This window comes from Styela clava, chromosome 8, assembly GCF_964204865.1.
Source record: "Styela clava chromosome 8, kaStyClav1.hap1.2, whole genome shotgun sequence".
Lineage (NCBI taxonomy): Eukaryota > Metazoa > Chordata > Ascidiacea > Stolidobranchia > Styelidae > Styela > Styela clava.
Window position 1 is genome coordinate 6155858 of NC_135257.1, and position 21720 is coordinate 6177577.

The 21720-nt window shown below is 37.7% G+C and overlaps 1 long non-coding RNA gene across 1 annotated transcript; it reads left to right on the top strand.

Annotated features, from left to right (window-relative positions):
- The first annotated feature begins 2048 nt into the window (after positions 1-2048).
- LOC144425619 (uncharacterized) lies at positions 2049-2999 on the top strand. The gene is made up of 3 exons (XR_013477552.1): positions 2049-2247; positions 2784-2855; positions 2944-2999. It is a non-coding gene; the product is annotated as an uncharacterized LOC144425619 (long non-coding RNA).
- Positions 3000-21720: the final 18721 nt, after the last annotated feature.

Below are 21720 nucleotides of genomic sequence, written 5' to 3' on the forward strand. Positions count from 1 at the left end.
GTTTTACTTTGTAACTTCTTGCATGGGCGAGCGTAGTCAGTTTTACTTTGTAACTTCATGCATGAGTGAGCATAGTCAGTTTTACTTTGTAACTTCATGCATGAGTGAGCATAGTCCTTTTTTACTTTTTAACTTCATGCATGATTGAGCATATAGTCATTTTACTTTGAAACTTTATGCATGAGTCAGCGAATCAGTTTTAGTTAGTAACTTCATGCATGAGTGAGCATAGTCAGTTTTACTTTGTAACTTCATGCATGGGTCAGCAAATCAGTTTTACTTAGTAACTTCATGCATGAGTGAGCATAGTCAGTTTCACTTTGTAACTTCATGCATGAGTGAGCATAGTCAGTTTTACTTTGTAACTTCATGCTTGGGAGGGCGTAGTCAGTTTTACTTTGGAACTTCATGCATGGGAGAGCGTAGTCAGTTTTACTTTGTAACTTCGTGCATGGGAGAGCGTAGTCAGTTTTACTTTGGAACTTCATGCATGAGTGAGCATATTCAGTTTTACTTTGTATCTTCATGCATGAGTGAGCATAGTCAGTTTTAGTTTGTAACTTCATGCATGGGTGAGCGTGGTCAGTTTTACTTTGTAACTTCATGCATGAGTGAGAATAGTCAGTTTTACTTTGTAACTTCACGCATTTTGTAACTTCATGCATGAGTGAGAGTAGTCAGTTTTACTTTGGAACTTCATACATGGGGTTGTACTTTGTAACTTCATGCATGGGGTGAGCGTACTTTGTAGCTTCATGCGTGGGTGAGCATAGTCAGTTTTACTTTGTAACGTCATGCTTTTTAACTTCATGCATGATTGAGCATATAGTCATTTTACTTTGAAACTTTATGCATGGGTCAGCGAATCAGTTTTAGTTAGTAACCTCATGCATAAGTGAGCATGGTCAGTTTTACTTTGTAACGCCATGCATGAGTGAGCGTAGTCAGTTTTACTTTGTAACTTCATGCATGGGTGAACGTAGATACACCAAAGAAATTGCTGACTAGCATGACGGAGTATAGCAAGTTAAAAACCATAAAGGGGGGATTCGTTTTTCGTGCTTGGGAAGAATCAGATAAAATAAATATTTGACGAGAGAGTCGTGCTTGAGGAGACCCAATAAAATTTATATTTGACAAAAGAGAGACACCACCATAAGTATATCTCATTCTGCATGTACACTTGTGCAAGTGATCATTTCTATAGAAAATTTTCTTTCTAGGGTCACTTTGGCGACGATCTCCATGTTTAAACCAGAAACGTGACAATTTATACCAACCAATTTCGACGTGCAGTTTTGTACATATATGTTGAGCAATACAACAGAGTGTGTCAATATGATATGTAGGGTATAAGCGACTTAGTACTTATGATGAGGATCTACATTCTACAAGAAGCCTATAACGTGTTGGGCGGTGATATTTTGCGCTATTAACTTCCTTTGATGTATAACCTGCCAGATTTCTCGATAATTAAAAACTCCACCACTTTGAATATGATTGAAATATATTGCAGTCGATGAAATACCGACAAGTAAATGTGATGAATGAAACAACAAAATTGTGTGGTGATAAAAACGAATGATTCCAGTATCGTAGATATGGACGTGTGAATAATTTTTGCAATGTAGAGGGCCCAATAAATGGATATAGTAATGTTGAGGGTTGCTAAAGTTTACGACCAACCCAGCAGGCAGGTTAAAACATACTTTATTCTAAAATATGCAAACAATAGCAACATTAAATTATGCAAAATAAATCAAACTCCTAACACTAAATAAATAGTAAACAGCCGACTGGCAATGATTCAAAATAATAAATAAACAAGAATGAGAGAAAAAGAAAAGACCTATAAAGGGTTTTGTTTACGCCGACAGGCCTATTCCTGCCCACAAACAGATGGTGAAATTGTTTCAAAAAAGGGAGTAATTTATGAGCGGTCAACCAAATAACAAAGCTCCATGACCGATATCTTGAAATAAACCCTGTCAAATATATACAAAATAAAACAAAGAAACTTTGTCTGTAACATCAATGACATTAAACAACATGATGCGCAACTCCGGCATTTTTGTCCGAAGATCGTATTCGATAGCACGCTCCAATGCACATACTTGACGAGACGAAAACGAGCGGATGTGTGCTGCTTTCAAGGCGTAGCACGAATGGTGTTCGTGCCTGCTTTGACAGTTGTTGTCGATTTTAATGATATTTTTGAAAGTTGGGGTAAAAAGAAATCGGTAAAATGTAAGGTGAATCATATTGTTGTATATCACACCCGGGCATCGCACTGTTAAGTACATGTGGGAAAGCCAGCCTTTGTCAAATACTACGAAGTTATTAATTCAGTACGGTACGTAGTTGCCCATTTGCCGAAATTACATATTTACTTACTTCTTATGGTTTCAAATAGTTCATGCACCTCTAGTTAGATTTTTTTAATCAGTGAGGATATATACTCATTGTTGATTGCTGCTCATTGTAACATACTATTACGCATTCACTTTTATTTGCGTATTTAATCAAAGTGTTAACAAGTTCACCTGACATTTCACTCATACCGGTCTATATTGTATAGTCTGATTTCTCAAGTATTTGGAGCCACGAATGCTTGTAATTTTCTGACTAAACCCTTTTATTATTTGGTTTATTTTCCAAAATTCAGTAAAATATTCTTTAAATAAAACATGAGATATTGGATTTATTAGCTTTTCCATTCTGAATCATATAGACTGCTTTATTTATTCTTAACGAAAATTAATAAATCTCCTCTCTTTCTTCAGATGTGAAAGTTGTGGACAAACCTGTCTAAGCATTGTGAGACTCTTGCAGCACAAGAGGCAATAGCAGAAATAGTAAGTATATCAATCAAGAAATTAAGCCGACATAAAGCAAAACTTTCAACTATTCGTCTAATCTCAATTTCCTATTATTTATTCACAGGACAACTATAGCAGACGTGGAGATATCAGAAGTCTGGCGACATATCAGTGACAGTGTGATTCCAAGAAATATATCCAAGAAAATTGCAATAGAAAAACAACCTATGGAGGCATGCAAAGACATTTGACCCTCCGGTAGAGTTGTGTATGGCCCCCACATCCTGCAGGGCTTGAGGAAAATAACTAAAAATTCCAAAGCGTAAGATTGCATAAGCGGTCTTATTTGTAAAAAGGCACAAAACACGCCAGACATACTTAAAACAGCTTTGGAAATGAGGATTACGGGTACCTCACTGCACCTGTGTTATATTTGGTTCATCAACTTTTGGTAGTACTATAGAAGAAATTCCGAAAGGGGTATAATCATCATTCATGATAAAATACTATAATATATTTTTTGAACAACTTCAATCTAGACCAGGGATCTCAAACTCGCGGCCCCAGAGAACTTCCAGTGCGGCCCTCGAACGCTTAACAATAATTGTAATAGTATTTTGGAAGTTTTTTTTTTTTCTAAATGTAATAAAATTAAACGCAAAGTACACGAAGAAGGTGGCATTTTCGAAGAAAATGGGAGTTGTAACATTTCTGCTCTTCACAAAATTCTGAAGCACATTGTTTAATTTGTCATATTTCCATCAATACAATCAAAAAACACAATAAGCTCAGCAGTCAATATGACAAATTCGAAGACCAACTTCGAACAGAAAATTTCCATGTGTTTGTATATTAGTATAATTATACAGCGACTTAGTTACTAAAAATCAATATCAATAATAATTCAAGCAATCCTATGCCACGCAATGTAGTGCGAAATGTATTGTCGAAAAAATCTGTCATTTGTTTTTTTACTGATCTATACATGAAATGATAAAAGTAACTTTTTTGCATTACTGGAATTAATTAAACATTCGTAAAGATCCAGATAAACCCATGATCATGTGGCCTCGTTAGTTAGAGTTGGTACTATAAAATCATTTCAGACTGGCCTTAGTATGCTGGTGACACAAAAAAGAAGCCAAACGCCAGGACGAATGTAATTATTAAAACATTGAGTTTATACTGTAGTATTTTTGTTAATTTTAGGTTCATATATTTAGATTAAGTTATTTTTAGTGTATGTATTATTCTTTCCTTATTCAAAGCTTGTTCAAAAATGATTTTGATGGTTGTACATAGAATTTTACGATTTTTTATAATAAATACTGTAACTTGCAAATGTTGCAATAATAGTGGAATGCAAATATTAATATGTAATTGCATTTGAAATTGAAGAAAATAATAAAACTTAATCCAACTGTTTAGTTGCATCACAATATATGTCACAAACTAAAACTATCTTAAAAATATCTTTTAAGTATACATTATCAAAAACTGTTTGCGGCTCTTTTTACAATTTTCAAAATGCAATGCGGCTCTTGAAAACCCATGAGTTTGACACCACTGATCTATTCTAGACGATTCAAGCATTGCTTTGGGAAATTATATCACTTCAATTAAATTGAAATAATCTCGCTATATTAAATACAAAATCGTTGCTATCATAGAGGTAAACCAATTCAGCCACTCGAAATATATTGGCCTTCACAAAGCAATGGAGGCAAAATTGAGAGTTCATGAGCTATGAACATTTGTTCTTTTCTTTGTCTTGAACTTTCCATACTCCACAGCCCCTATTAATTTTTTTTAATTTTAATTACCATGTGATGGTCATACATATCTTTAACTTGAATTTTCTGTCATGATGTAATATCTTAATGTGCCAAACTATTAATTTGTGTGCATATTTTGCTTCCAGATGACATAAATGTATTGTCATGTTTATTACCTCAGCTTGGAGTATTGACAAGAAAAAGGTGCCAGTAAATTAGGTAAAAAAATTTTCAACTCATTGTTATAATCAGAATTCACAATCAATAGGAATTATAAACAGCCAACAATCAGTGAGAATTATATGCGAAATCCCTCAGAATAAATTTGTCTAAAATCGGAGGAAGGCAAAAAATATAGGTAGTTTCCATTCACACAAGCATTTCAAGAAGACTTGCTCGAGCCAAACTAAATGAGCATCGTCAGGTGATCGGTAAGGCTGCAAGTTGAATTCAGCCCTGCAACCTCCTGCGTAGAAGATAATATTAATTAGTGGGCTATGAGCTAAATTCCTAAATTTAAACAAACCTATCTACGATGCATTATGTACCAGCAATGTTACCTACTATTAACTGAATATGTAATATGTCTAATAAATTCACCTACAAAAGCAAGTTCGATAGGTGCAAACTTTGTGTTATGGAATTGTATCGCAGCACAGTTTTGTATGACACCCTCTTTAAATGAAATTTCAATGATTAAGCGCAAACATTAAAATTACTAACTTTGAACTTTGTCATTATCTGCAAAATGTTCCACACAAATCTTTCCGCTATCGCGTTTGTAATCTTTTCTGATAAAAAAAAAAACGTCTATGATGTCCAGAATTGCTCTTTACAGCTTGCCTGTTATTCCAGCTTTCCAAGTAAGCAAAACTTCTTAGATATAGAGATTATTTTGTTTCGTTACAGGCGCAAAAAGGCAGGTACTACACGTAAAAAAGACGCCGAGTAGCAAAAGCGAGCGGAAAACGGACGCGAAAGGCGACGAGAAATATGTGCATTGGAGCGTATCATGAAATACAATGTTTTGCCTGTAGTCTTATGGAGTGACGTCAGAGTTGCCTATCATGTTGTTTAATGTCATTGGTAACATGCTACGTCGAGATGGTAATCAATTAATTTTAGTCTCTGCTTAAGATAGTTATTTAACGCAATGTCAGGCATTCAAACTTGCACAAGGTTTTAAAATGCCAGATCAAGCCTCATAAACGGCGCTCCAGAAGTGTGTGTACAAATATGGAGGTAACTAATTTTGTTGGGCCACTTTACATCAAGGACAAAAACCTATGTTAAGGAGTATTTTTACTTGGCCAACACAGGCAGCCCGATTTCAAAATATAACTAAAATAAGGAAAATCTGAATGAAGGTATGGCTTAACCCAGTTCACATACTACGGAAATGGTTCCATTACATTTGAACCCACGTACATTTGAACCCATGACAATTGCACCTGCATACTATTGCACCCAATGAACATTTTTTTGTTGTACGGATAGTTGAACCCATACTAACCCTAACCCATGGGTTTCAGCACCCGCATATTGATTGAACCCGCGGATATAGACATGGGTTCAAATGTACGTGGGTTCAAATGTACGGTCACCTACGGAAATATATAACTTATAAACTTATGGCATTGTGTAAAATATGAACCAGCTTGCAATTTTATTTACAATTACCAGAATAATATTGAACGTGAAAGACTTCTAACATTTCCCCCCCTATGTTTGTTTTTTGTCACAATATTCAAACATAGGTGAAGCAAGTATTTGCCTGAAGCAGAGGGCTAAGATTTTTTGCAATCTTGTAATTTCCATGTCATACGATGCATCTGTTATTGAAGCTGACGTTTGCTATCTGTGCCCAAATCGTACGGTAGCCTACTTTCAGTTGATTAATTTTTGCTGGCATAGTTTCGGAAGAATCTATATGCTTTATATTTAGGCTTACGTCCCGTTTTAAGCGGGACATTCCCACTTTTTCACGTCTTGTCCCGGCGTCCCGACCGTTCAGCCAAAAGTTCCGGTTTGGCGTTAAGTCAGCATAATACACGAACATTACCAATTAGCATGTTCTTGGTACTGTTGTTGCTGTGTAGCGTGCCGGAAGCCTATACTTACTGAAGGCGGTTTTGTTTGTTCCGTTGTTTTCCGCTAACATTGTTGGCGGTTCATTGGTACAATTTGTTACGTGTAATCCCTGTACGTCAAGAGGTTGCTAGTCAGCAGGACGTAAAAGTCGTACGCAAGAATGTAACATCGAACAACGTCTTTTTAAAGAAGGTGTTATCTACAGAACAATATGGTTGGGCGAATAAGTAAATTATCATTGCTTGAAAGCGTACATAAAAAATTCTAAATTCGAATTATTTTGTATCGTTAAAGTCAATTCCTTGCTATTTTCGAACTGAACCCGATATTTAGACAGAGAATATGCGCATGAACTCTCGTTTACAATATGGTCAATGAAGACTGCCGGGATGGCTTCAAATGTTGGCTTATGTGGTAAAATCGGAAAATGTGAAGTCAAAAAAATCCCAGCTAACGGGTTTTGCTCTTTGGAGGCGTCCCGCTTTGAAGTCATTAAAATATGGTAACTCTATATATATTCCATGTGAATGTAATGAAACGGATATAAGTAAATCACAGCTATTTGCTCGAATTCGGGGTGAGTTAGTCTTGAAGTAACACAGGGCTTTGTATTTTTTTTGTAAGAAAAGCAACGTATGGCATTGAGGAAAGTGTTCAGGGACATGATACTGCGTATCAGATAAACTGGGGCAGATTGGACGGTAAATGGTTCGATGTTCTGAATGCTAACCTAAGGATCGACAGCATCTCAGGGTGTGTTGCAGCGAACGAATATAAATCAACCGAACGTGGTAGATTCTTTTATCAGTTAGATTACAATATCGAAAAGATAAGATTTAAAAAGATTCCCCCAATCTCTGATTATATAGGAGACAACAGATATCGAATTATGAATGGTGATCGGAACAGGTTTGAAAGTGAATTAACAAAAGACATCGACGCATCTTCGTCGGAACAGCAAACAACTGATGAAAAAGTCGCAGAGGATTTTCCGACGCTGATGTGTTCTATGCATAATGATTACGAAAATTATATAATATACACGGGAAATCTTATTAACAATGATATCGAAGCAAGCTCGAGAAGTGTTTGGTTACAAATGCGTAATCGGCACCTGACAGCAGAAGATTTGTTGCGAGTCTTCAACAAAATGATTGAAATAGGGAATGGATGGGAAATTGTGAAATTGCATTTTTCCAAATGTGTTTATGTTGATAACTTAGACAATTATACCAAAGAATTAAATTGATGGCTAATATTACCCTCTTAAATATATTCATTATCTGGAGCGTTAAAATATATTCAAATCATGAATACAACGTTTATACTCTGGTGCAGTTTAAAACTCAAAATATGTATATATTAGTATGCTATGTATTTCCAATTGAATGTAATAAATTTAGTATAGATAAAAACACAGATATTAGCTCAAATTCTAGTTTGAGTTTGTATTGAAGTAACACGTTGAATCATTAGTCGCAGTCGCATGTTGAGAGATTTAGTTTTAAGTTTTTGATAATACTACAAATATTTCGCGCGATACAACCACAAGTTAAAACAAGCAATTGCCGACTTCTTGAACATGAACCGACTGTAAACAACATAAAAACACATATCTTTGAAGTTTGATGAATATGCGCCATATAGCAAAATATTTGTGGATGAAGATGATTTTGTGTACGATCATCTTGATTTTAGGCGTTTTTTGGTATGTCTGATAAACGGTATTCTTGCTACTAAATGGTCTCTTTCTAACCTTGTACTGGCCAAATTCGAGAGAGACTGGTGCAGATTGGTGCGGTATATTAACTCCTTGAACTCTGAATCCCCAGAACGACGCTACTCTCTCACCCTGACATCCCACGGCGTCTCATCAATTCGACGCGTTAAAAATTTGTAATATCCCTAATTTTAAATCAATGTAACTTCTAAACCAATAGATATCAGATGGTATGTAATATGTCTTATAAAAGTTAATCTAGTCTTTTATTTATAACTGGCATCATTTCTTACGAGATGTTTTGATGAGATGTGTAAGCCTATTTTTAGCCCCATCTACTAATTTTTTGTATTTTGGTAAGATTTGACAACTTTTTTAGAAATGTGTCATCAATTTATATAAAATTTTGAAAAGTATACTCAATTACCTATCAGGAGATATACGGATGACTTTCTTAAATTACGCATAACTCATTTTGTTGCAGAATTTGTGCTATCGATTCCAATGGTTTGTGAACAAAATTGATCAACTATTTTGACGCCAAGTTTGCGTAACAACGCAAAGGGCGACGACGACATTGTCGTGATAATGTTCACGCGACGTTTCGTGCGTAACGCTTTGCGTAAGGTAGATTGCGCATTTGGTTGTTCACAGCTTTAGTTCAGATTGTGCCATTATTGCATCAGTAAAATATCCTCGGACGCAGATGAAACCTCTATATTCAGACGAATCTTGATCGAACATAGATAAAATTGCTAAAAATTTAAAGGCCATTCTATATATGTTTATTATCTGAATATGGGACGCAAATGAATGGCCAAAGTGAAATATTTGATTCTCATGCATGTATAAGGTTCCGCCGTAAACACCAAGGCTAATTCTTCACCTTTGGATATCATGAAAATTGAAAAAAAAATGCGAACGTGAAAGACATGGTGGCACCAGTAGCTCACCTGGTCAGTGTTCTACATTTTGCGGCCTCATTCGATTTTCGAAATTTATATTCATGAATTCGTTCATTGTGGGCATCGTCTATTATAGGATAAAATTCGCCCCATAGCTATTTGACATGAATACAAATAACTCGTGTCTGTTTATATAGGCGCTAATTATGAGGACCTAATTATCTAAGGTAATTTACTTTTGTTATTTTGTCAACTTCTTTGCACATTCTGTCGCATCAACCCATAATCTTACCGAAGCATTGAATGAAAATCACAAAATGTATGCAGGTTTTCAAATTGAGTTGGCTTGTCTGACAATATTTCTCTTACGGAATATTTTTTATCTTTGCTTCAAGTAAAGTTATGATGTTTGACGACTATAACTAGATAAGTATAAATCACTATTTGTTTATTAGGCTATCAGTAAACAATGTATGAACAGAAAGTATATGGTGAATAACGAATACCATTAAATATATATACAAAAAGAAATGCATAATGCTACTGATAATCCACTATGCGCTCCCAAGTTTTTGGATAGCGTTCCAGTTTAAACAAAGACTGATATGTAAATGAGCATTGTGACAAATAAATGTTTGACACAATTTTGCAATATCAATAATTGCAAATTATTTTAAATTTGTGTCATTAGTCGGTTTTCTTGTGTCTTAATGACCGAAGTGGTAGATATTGATTTGGCAAGGTATTAGGCCTGTGTGAAGTTATTCGTGGCTATTCGTGTAGACCAGGGTTGTTATAAGGTTGAAGCCTGGATAACGCTCTAGGTCATGGTGATCCAAGGTTGTCGGCTCCGCGGGCCACAAATTTATTTTTTTATTGTTTGCGGGCAACAATAGTGCCAAGAATAGGTAAACAGTGCAATACAAAACAAACGCTTTTTTTTATTGTGCAAACACATAGTTATCAGACATAGCCATCCCAGGCTAATAGAATCCGCATTTGATTTTCAGTTTTCTATGATGCCTATATTGTTAGCATATATTCCCGACCAAAAAGATAGAAAGCCAGATAATAATTTAGACTGCCAAGCACATCATTCAACTTCGCCAATTGCCTCAGCTAGCCATAACACTATAGTCAATTCAGTGACATTAGTGTCAAATATATGTATCATTAATATGTAACAATATGTTTTTCTGATTAATTTGATTACAAAACAACACGAAATGCGATTTATTGATTACTCTCCGAATGTGACGCGGGCCACAGATAATGAAGCGGCGGCGGGGCTGGGTTTGGACCACCCTGCTCTACGTAGTTTCTTATAGTTTGAAGATGTTGGTGTCATCGGGGACTCAGTTGTTGGTTTCTGCCGGTGGTTGGGTTCGCACTCTGGTGTTTATTCTTCTGGAGTACGAATTTTTGCTTCATCATCAGGTGGTATTGTTCGTGACCGGTCAACGCTTTTGGACGTGCGGCCATGTTGAATTTGTGGCATGTATGGGGATGCCATATTTTGAAAGAGGTCGATAATTGGGCTCCTAGGATACATTGGTACTTTGGTATTTGGCCTACCAAATACCTGCATGGCCGGAGACATTTTAGTATCCTGATCTGGGATGTTGCGATATTGTAGCATCGCTCGCTGGAATGCATCCGTGTTTAATTCTCCATTTGTGAATATCTGTCGACTATGACAGAGTAGTTAAACACTTTATAGTGAAAATAGTCTGCACATTAAAATTGGAATGGATATACTGGTTGGATTGTGGGCGTAGGTGGGTTGCTTGGCTGAGATGGTGCCATACGATTGCAGTGCTTGCATCTTGTCCTCGCAGCTATGATACCATTTGGGATGCCTGGCCAGAAAACGGATGTCTCTGCTCGTGATGTCATGACATAGATGATACCCTTGATGGGCAGAATGAGTGGATATTAGGATGCGTTCCCTGAGGTACGGTGGAACCACAATCCGGTTCTTGTAGAGCAGGGTGGGCCTTTTTCGGCTCGGGTGCCAAAATCGGCTAAATTTAACGACATAATTCTTCCGCGTGCCTACCAATATAGAAACAATGCTTTGCTACTGTCAAAACAAAAAACTTTTTAAACATGTACAGACAGATCCACTATTCGGTAAAATATCAGTCCGGCAAATAGATTTGATTACTTTTCTTATTCTATATCAGTGAGCCTTCTGCTGCTGCATTACCGCTGATGGAGATTTTACATTGGTTTTATATTTGGTAACTTTCAAAAAAATAGACAAACTACTCGTTTCATCTTTTGGGATACTCCTGTTACGAGACTTAATAAAGTTCATAACTGAGAACAGAGATTCACAAGCATATGTAAATGAAAACATACATGAGTAATGCAGTTGCAAAGTTTTTAAGACACGAAATATTTTTGGCAATGGCATTCCAATCATGCAATAATTCGTTTTCTGCACTTCTCTCTTGTATTCCCTTCCCTAATCGCTTATAGTTCTTTCGAAATCAATTTATAACAGTAAGGTAGCAAATAGTAACTCTAACCAACATGAGCTATACTTCATAAATCAGGCAGAAATGAAGAAAAAAGGCAGCACAGACGAACTATATTACGTAAGAATGTAGCCAAATGAATGCTGCGGTCTTCTCGACAAAATTTCTCGGGACCTCACTCTTTTGTTACGTCATAATATATTTCTTTGTAGTCAATTTTGGCACGCGTGCCAGGGGTTGCCCACCCCTGTTGTAGAGTATTATCCCGTCGTAAGTGTGGAGGTCGTTACGAAATCTATGATTTTCGCGTAGTTCCACGGGGAGTTCATACGGAATTCTGGGATGCCATCTTTGATCATATTCATGAGTTTTGACATGCCTGGGTCGCTATTAGTGGCTACTTTTACGTCGTCTCATGTAACTGATTGTAGGCTGTTGAGAGCATGGATTGTGGTGGCATTTTCGCAGGATGTGAGAAACTTCTCTGATTCATTAGATATGCAGATGTTAGCAATGAAAGAGCCAGGTAGAAAGGGTATCGAATTATGATCATTAGAATGCTCGATTGCGTTATCTAATGCAGATATGTCATCAATCAATGTCATCTTTGTTGCTTTACCAACTGGATGTCTTGACATGCTGTCAGCCGCTAGGTTTTTTAGGCCTGGAACGTGTATCATTTTGAAATGGTAGCGTAGCAACTTTTCTTTTAAGTTCATTAGGTGAGGGTTCGAAACGTTCTCCAGTGATCTGTCTCCAAATATTTTCAAGAGTGGTTTGTGATCAACAGCAACTGTAAGGTTCTCGCACCCAAGAACAAAATAGCGCGCTCTCTCAAGGGCGTCAACAACAGCTAGGGCCTCGCCTTCTACTGACGCATAGCGTGATACCGACAAGTGTTATTTTCCATCCTGATTTGCAGCAGAATGGGTTTTGTGTGGGACATGAACAGTGTTTTTGAAGAAGCCGGAATCCTATCCCGGTTTTGCTCCAATCAGTGGTTAGGCATGTGGGTCTATCTTTGTCATAGATTTTGAATCAATTTCTCTGATGATTGTTTTTTTGGATTCCTCAAAGAGCTGGTTGAGTTCTTCCGTCCAGACAAATTTGGTCGACGGCTGGAGCTATTGGCGGAATGATAACATCTTTTCATCTGATGCAAAAGCGTATGATACCTGGTTCACCATGCCAAACCAGGACCGGGCATCGGTTAAGCTCGAGCCACTGAACAGCTTGGAAAAATGCTTTTTCAATGCTGTCCGACCATAATAATGTGTCATCGATACACTTCGTTTTGTCAGAAATATCAGAGGCGATTTCGTCAAAACGTCTGCTGTAGCCATCGCCAGATGCAATATATCCCTGTGGGGCTGTTTTGTAACGGTATCTGCCCCAAGGTGTGATGAAACTTGTTAGATGGCGGTCATCTTTGTGTAGGGGTAGGCTATGGTAGCCGCTCCAAGCATCGAAAACTGTCTTCTTTGTGATACGAGGTACCTGGTGAGCTTGGTAGAAAGGTGATAAAGTGTGATGTGTTTCGCGAGTAGCAAACTTGTTCAGGGGCTGTAGATCAACAGTTCGTCGAGGCTTACCATTTTTCTTTGCGCATATAACCATTTCGTGGCACCATGTAATCGATAGGGACAGGTTCGATTACTCCTAGTTGAGTGTTTAGGGAACAAATGAGTATTTGCTATTGTTTTTGTATTTGCGGTTGTTTCTGGCTATTTCTGTTGCTCTCTGATCTGATCTTATGAAGACATACTCCTGGTTCCGAATACATGTATTGCAATTGTATATTTACAAATACAAAGATCAGTTCAAGTCATGACTGTTAAATCTAAGTTTCACTGCAAGCCCGAGTTCGTTAATTACTTGTCTATCGTTATCCCCTTTTTCTCTCCTAACGAATGGTCGCTTTTATGCTGGTTTTGGTATCCTTAGGGCATGACGCATTATCGTCATCGTACCCTACAGCCAGGGATGGCCATTTCCGAATACTAAACTATTCCGAATACATTCTAAAATAATGTTTTCGAATCTGGAATTCCGAATACATTCTAAAATCGAAAATAACACATTTTTGTTTTAGTTGATCAAAACCCAGTAAATTAGGAAATAAGCTTCAATAGAAATATCAGAATGAAGCCACAAACCAACAGTATATGTACACAAAGTAATTGATAGTTTATAGCTATCAATAAAAAATAATGACAACTCGTGACACAGTCAGTTTATTAAAATTATTCACTTTGTACAAATGACCATATGAAAATATAGCCAAGGAGCTCTAAGTCTATTGACAAAAATACTACTTGTATTCAGATAATTGTGTATATTTTCTGAGAGTAATAAAATTTATTGGCAATACAGCCAACAACAAAATCCATTATGCCTTTAAAAATTCTAATATTTAAGCCTAGAGTATTCTACAACCTACCAGTATATTTGTATATTAATTTATGTGAACAATATTGTTGTGTTTGGAATTAGAAATAAATTAGTAGAGAATAGATGACCACCACTGCCAGCGCGCAGCCAGGATTTTCGAAATCGGAAATTCCCATTGCCGCCTGTAACACCCACCGCGATTTCGCGCTCGTTAAAAGAGCCGTCATTTCAGCGTGTAATGATCATTCTATTACGTAAAAAATTCAATCCATGACAACTACGAGATTCTAAAATATCTTTATATATTAATTTAATGTGTCCAACGTAACTCGCGGTTGCTTCTTCTTACGTCAAAAAAAAACATTACTATTCGGTCCACGGCGATCCGTGACCTAAAATTAAGAAATAAACTGCCTGATGTATTTAATTTTAATACGTATTTTTGCAATCTTGCCAACTCGTTATCGCCGTTAGAAAAATCTCAAATAATTATATAAAATCCTGTTAAGTGTAGAATATAATTCATTTCATACAATGAATATATATATAAAGTTTAGCAGTAAATTAAAAATACATATTCATCGCCGCGATTATGCCACCTGTTAAAAGAGTCGACTTTTACAACAAATGATATAACAACGAATATATATTTTTCTGTTGTGCAAAGTGATGAATTCGTGACCGACACGGGCATATTTAAAATGTCTTGCTTTATTAATTTAATTGTCTTCAATTTAACCTGCGGTTGAGTCGACAAAATAAAATCCTCACCACTCTTATATACCATTGCAATGCGCGGTCATAAAAATAAAAATGTGAGGTAAACTGTTCCATTAAATATTGTTTTGATCCGTATTTTGCGAATTCGGCAAATATTTAGCTGTACTTGTTAACAGTGACTCCGCTCGATCGGAATGCTGCCACTCTGATTATTTTTAGATAAAACCGTTCGAAAAATTCATAAATATGCTGTAATATCTCAGGGTAAAATTTATTTCATCACAATAAAATTGATCGAATATACTTCAGATTAATTATATTATATACATCCTCACAACCCGGGAAAAAGTCGCGTTTCAAACCTTGTATCGTGTTAACACGAAAATATTCGACGGCAATTTAAAGTAATGGATAATCAGGCAAATCCCGCCCTCAATTAGTGACGATATGTTTCTAAACACCGACCAAACATAATGTGTGGCAGAGGCACACGAAATTTTGCGATTTTCACTGCCTAGAAAAGCGTTTTTCAAATTTTCGCGGGCCTCAACAAAACTTATATTGTGCCGCTTTTCAATCAAAAAGTTGCGTTGTCTTTTAGAAACCTGCCGCCAATGAACGTACTTACCAGATTCACAATTACGTGCGCGTACAAAAATAGAATAAATGTTATCGTTATCGTGGAACAAATTTGTGGAAAATTTTCGTTTTAGAGGAAATAACACAATCGTAAAGGCGTTTACGGGCCTAAATAACACGTTACCCTGATGAGTGATGAAAACAATCACGCGCAAGTTTCTATCGAGAATGTTTTCATTCAACGGAAACGTCTTGAAAGCGGCGGCGAAAATGTGTGACGTCACACAAATATCCGATATTCTTATGAACGTGAATTCCGATATTCGAATGACGAGATATTCGAATACTTTATTCGAATTGGCCATCCCTGCCTACAGCAAGGGTCCGCAACTACATTTTAGCGCGACCAAAAAAATTTCCAACTTCTCGCGACCCAAGCATTTGGTAAACATGTAATTAGTTATCGATTTTAAGACTATTGTCGACACTAGCATTTTTCTTGCACAAAATTATATGAAACTTATCACATAAAATTGTGAATAATAGCGTTTATTATGACTAATGCAAATTATAAGCTTTGTGTATAATACACAACATATCAAATTGAGGTTTAATTTGGGAGACAGCAACTCGAAGATATTTTTCTACCTCTAGCCTTGATCTGTAATTGTATTTTATGTATGAAAACGCTGATAGGCGGGAAAATGTATTGGTTTTTTAATGAATTTTGGATGCTTTGCTGTAAGATACACGCGGAACCAATCTTTATACAATATTCGCTGTTATTCCGCTTATAATTAGGATTTGAGTGATGTATTTCTATCCGATGAGGGTGAGAAGATGAGTTATTTGTCGGGCGTTGATCCCCACTGCTATAAGTGCTCCCTAGGGAGCCTCAGGGCTCCGCGAGCTATTCTTTCACTTGGAAAACTGACTTGGTTAATTTTGTATCTGTGAAGAAGCATTACCATCACTAATAAAATTTGACGACGGTGGTTTCAAAATGTGGTAGTGATTCAAATATAACATTATCTATCTATACCTAAGGGCGCAGCAGCCATGGTTTTCTATAAGCAGGGTTGCCATCTACCCAGAGCCAAAAATAGGCATGAAATCATACACGAGTCTCCCACTTTTTATCATTAGAAGTCGCTTCGAACATGGTTGTACCGTAAATATATACTACTACGTTGTACGCAGCTCTAAAATTGCAAAAAGCTATGGAAAGAGACGAAGTCACTGCCACACGCAATCTCTAAGACAAGGGTCGGCAACTTTTGTCGCTCCCGAGCCAAAGCCAAGTGTTACGAATCTTGGCGGGCCGCACATATTTTTTAAGAAAGTTAAAAACTGAACGGGTGGCTGATGAACCACATTATTCATACAGATTAGAAATTCAAATTTCGGACTTTAATAGCGAGCGAACACTGCGACAACTCGTTGACTCAAGTCGTCATATTATACAAAATATTTACAAATAATATTTAATACGACACTAGGTGACACACTAGATAAAATCAAAATTTTCTAAATGTCTATCACTAATCCTAGTTCTTTGCAGGGAAAATTTTATTTTGGTTAAGTAATTGAAAACAAAAGCGATTTTTTTTCATAAGATTGGAAAACGAATTATTAATGAAGAACAAGAATAACATAACAACGATCCGTAGGTTTAAGTGAGCACTGTGGGCCGGATTATTTTACTCCGTGCGGCGGATATGGCCCGCAGGCGGCCGACCTCTAACCTAAAGTCCTCATACTTTGGTTTCCCACAATGCTTCTTGTGTTTTTATGGTAGTATTGTGGGCACCGATTACTGTTTTCCACTTTTCTCGATGTCGCAATAGCAGTAGTTAATAAAAAAAATTCTTTTTATGTTCGAAACAGAACTCATGGTTACGCTTACTCTAAATTGCAGTTTGTCCCTAAAAACAGTATTCCTGAAAACTAGCAGCAACTATTGTGTGTGTCACAGTTTGCCTGGAAATACCGCAAACCCCATTGTTGACAGAAAAAGTTCGTCCATCGTTTCCACGCAAGCTTTGTACGCAAAACAAGTATTGGTCATCCACGTTTCTAAGACCAAATAAGCACGCGATTCAAAAATAAGCACTTTACTTAGAAATAAGCACATCGTTACTTTATAAGACGCGGGCTAGAAAATAAGCAAAAATCTTAGAAATAAGCACGGTATGGCAACCCTGTCTATAAGGGAGGGGGTTCAGAATAGAAAATTCCCGAGCAACACTCATCGCTCAATCCATGGCCGACCTGTGAATTTAAAATGTCTTGTCATATCGATTCAATTGTGTTCATCGTTGCTCGCCTTTGAGTTGACTAATATACTACACTACGGCAACCATGGAATACTTTTTTAACCGTCTACTAGCAAGGAATGGATTGAAATCGTATTTTTGAGTTGCTCTTTCAGCACTTAGGATTATCGCAATGTTTCGTTGTTAAGACAGAGTTTGCAGTTATGAAGCCAATTATATTTGACGAATATATTCTTTACGTGTCAAAATTTGTTTTGAGAAACTAAATTATACTATAACCTAACAAGTATATAATTCACATTCACTCGTTTATTGAGCCTATAATTGATTATAATTAGAGAAATGGCAACAGAACGTAAAAAAGTTGATGCTGAGCGCAAATGGTTTGATGACGCTGAAAATATTCAAATAATCAGTCTTCGCGCACTGCTTGAAATTTCTGGGTGAAAAAATGTGATTCATTGGTCATTCCTTTGGTTTTTAACTTTCTAAAATACGTGCGGCCCGCCAATGACTTGCAACCTTTATTTTGGCCCGCGAACGACAGAAGATTGCCGACCTCTGATTTAGACTTTAGAGCCAGTGAAGTTATACAGTCATTCCAACTCAAATCCTCGACCCACTGCCCTATCTCCCTCCACTTTCCTATCCTCGATCCGCTGCCCTGTCTCCCTCGCCTCGGCCAACTGCTCCACCTCCCTCAACCTTCCTATCCTCGACGCACCGCCCAATCTCCCTTAACCTTCTTATCCTCGACCCACTTTCTTATTTCCCCAACCTTCCTATCCCCTCCGACTTTTTTATCCTCGACTCATTGACCTATCTCCCTCAACTTTTCTACCCTCAATCCCCTGCACTATCTGCCTCAAAACTTCCCACCATCGACCCACTGTCCGACCTCCCTCAACTTACTTATCTTTGACCCACGACGCTATACCACTGAGTACCTAACCTAACGGCGCTAAAATTACGACTCGACCGTCAAAATGAACTTTACCACCTTGCGACCAACTCCCATGTGTTATACTGGTCGAGTATGCCAATGAGATGATTCAATCGTACGTCGACAAAACATGATTGACGGCATTCGTAAATGTAGGCTGGAATCTCAATTGGTAATCAATAACCATAATTAGTGGATTAAAAATGTGCTACTAATTAGGCTACTGATGGCATCGGGCTTGGAGTCACTGTTTTTAAAATTTTAACAGGCCATTCGATATCGAAATATCTGAGTTCCTTTTCAGAAACTCATTTAATGTCGCCTGTATTTCCGTGCAGGGCAAAACGACGAGGAAGTAATCGAATATTTGCACGCTTAGTCTTTTTCAACGAATGTTCTGCCATATCCTTGTTGTATACAAATTCTTTTTACGTGGCTGAGGAGGCTGAATAGTCAAAAACAGTCAAAAATATAAGTCGCTTAGTGAGTGTAATTCCTTCAAAACTATTTTTAAGACATGAAATGTTTTGTCGTAGCTAGCGTTGCCAACTGCCCTCCAATCCAGCGTGTAGTCCCAAAATTGAGCTTATCTTATCTGAAACTTATGAAGCTGCAGAGGACGCAGCTTTTACTATAAAATGTCAAAGAAAAATACTTTATACGAACAGGAGCACTATTGCTCATTTTGGATCGGCATCATATTGTCACAAGACTCACGACATGGCCAATTATTAGGGGCATAAGACGGCCTACATATTATACGAATGCCGTCAATCCTGTTTTGTCGACGTACGATTGAATCATCTCATTGGCATACACGACCAGTTTAACCCATGGAAGTTGGTCGCAAGATAGTAGAGTTCAGTGTGGCGATCGGGTAGTAAATAATAGTACTGAATAGTATAGCACCGTAGGTCAAAGATAGGTAGGTTGTAGCAGATAGGGCAGTGGGTCGAGGATAGGTAGGTTGAGGGAGATAGGGCAGTAGGTCGAGAGGGGAAAGGTTCAGGGAGATAGAGTGGTGGTTCGGGGATGCGAAAGTTGGGGGATGGGGCAGTGGGTCGTGGATAGGAAGGTTGAGGGAGATAGGGCAGTGGGTTGAGGATAGGAAAGTTCAGGGAGGTCGGGCAGTGGGTCGAGGATAGGTAAGTAGATTGACGTAGGGCAGTGGGTCGAGGACAGTTTTCAAGTGAACGAATAGCTCGCGGAGGTCTAAGTGTCTTTAACGGAGTCCTGAGGGTGCGTACGGAGCATTTTGAAAACCTAAAGTCTACGTAGTAGGATGTAACAATGCGAACAACTAAGTAACGAATGTTTCCTCGACCTTTGATCTCTTGAATTCTTCCTCTTGGATCTACACTCTACCATTGCAAAATTATTGGTTCTTATTTCAAGAATTAGGACTTAGTTATTTGATTAGGACGTATATTTACCAAAACACAACTAAAAACTAACAAACAACACGCGAAAATTGCCAAAACGAGATAATATCCACAACCACGAAAGACTGTCTGAATGGAAAAAGTATCTGAGCGCTTCTGAAACGTTTATTGTTACTTCATTTTTGCAATTATGCTGATTGGCCAATGTTACGACAGTAAATAAGGAAGTGTATACTCGGGGAAACATTCATAATTATAATCAGTGATTTATAAAGTTGTTATACATAAATACGCTACACAGACGCAATGCTCATTTTTATGGAAAATTTAAATTGTTTCGCGATCCAGAGCGGGGGGTTTCGCGTCCCAAATTTGGGTCGCGACCCCGTAGTTGCGGACCCCTGCCCTACAGTACGTCTAATTGTTGCGTATTTTATGACTAAGATATTACTTCTAATTTTAAGATTAGAGTGACTAAGTTTAAACACGTAATCTATTAACCAAAAGCAGATAGTTTACCCAATATCCTATAGTCCTATAAGTATCCCTGTCTAGGCCGGCTTTTACCTCTTCTTTCCAGTGGAGGGGTACTGGTACTGGTGTGTGATGAACGACAGGCTTTGCTTCAGGGTCTATCATAAGTTTTATTGGCGGCCCGTCCATCATATAGGGAGCGGTTGGTGTTCGCAGGTGTTGAAAGTGCTAGATTTGTATTATTCGATTAGATACTCCTGTAGCTTCTGTCGGTTTTCCCCATTCGGCGAGTATGGTACCGACGTTGGGATTGGTGGGGGAAGTTTGCGGTGGGGACATGTGCATATTTATATGTCACCATTTTTAGTCCCTGTCAAAGTTTTGTCCGTCATGTTAATTGATGTCATTTCCCTGTTGACTCCGCCAATCTTTGAAAAATTAAACAGGTTCAATGCATGCTTTCCTGCTCAAGAACAGCTTGTCCGAGCTGTCGGTAATGTAAATGATCTGACGGGAACGAACTATTTTCCCGTTATCAGTTGTTCCTGAAAATCTTGCAACTAGGGCGCCAAGGATATGTATTCATTTGTTATTGGTCGCAGTCATTGTTGTTGGGGTTTGAAATTCTTTTTAAACCCCAATTTAGCAAAGTCAGATGGCAGTATGTCGATCATAATATCAAAAAATAGCTGTGAATCTGACTTGCGTTTTTCCCAACTTTGGCACATATTGGTGGTGGTCCAGAGCCATTCCGTTGGATGAATTCTTGTAAACTGAGCGTAATGAATTGGACATAGAGTTCTCCATGTCCTCAGGTTCCTGTGATGGTTTGACCATTTTTGACGATGTTTTGCCTTTACAAACTGATTCAAAATGGTGTAGTTTCAAGCAGTGGTAGCAAGTCTGATTGAAAGCAGGACAGGAACGTTATTTGATTCTCAGTGGAGAACTTTTGCCGTGTCCTGTTTCTCCGCAGTAAGTACATGTGGCTTGCATCTTATCGGATGTGGGCTTGACTTGAATGCGCCCCTTTCGATATGAGCTGTGGCGTCTGTGGACTGGGAATCTGTCGCTTGGCAGACTGTCGCTTGGCCACGAATGCGGGCGCCAAAGTTTCTTACTGGTTCGTCTCTGTCTTGTTTCATGTTGGCGAGCTTGACTC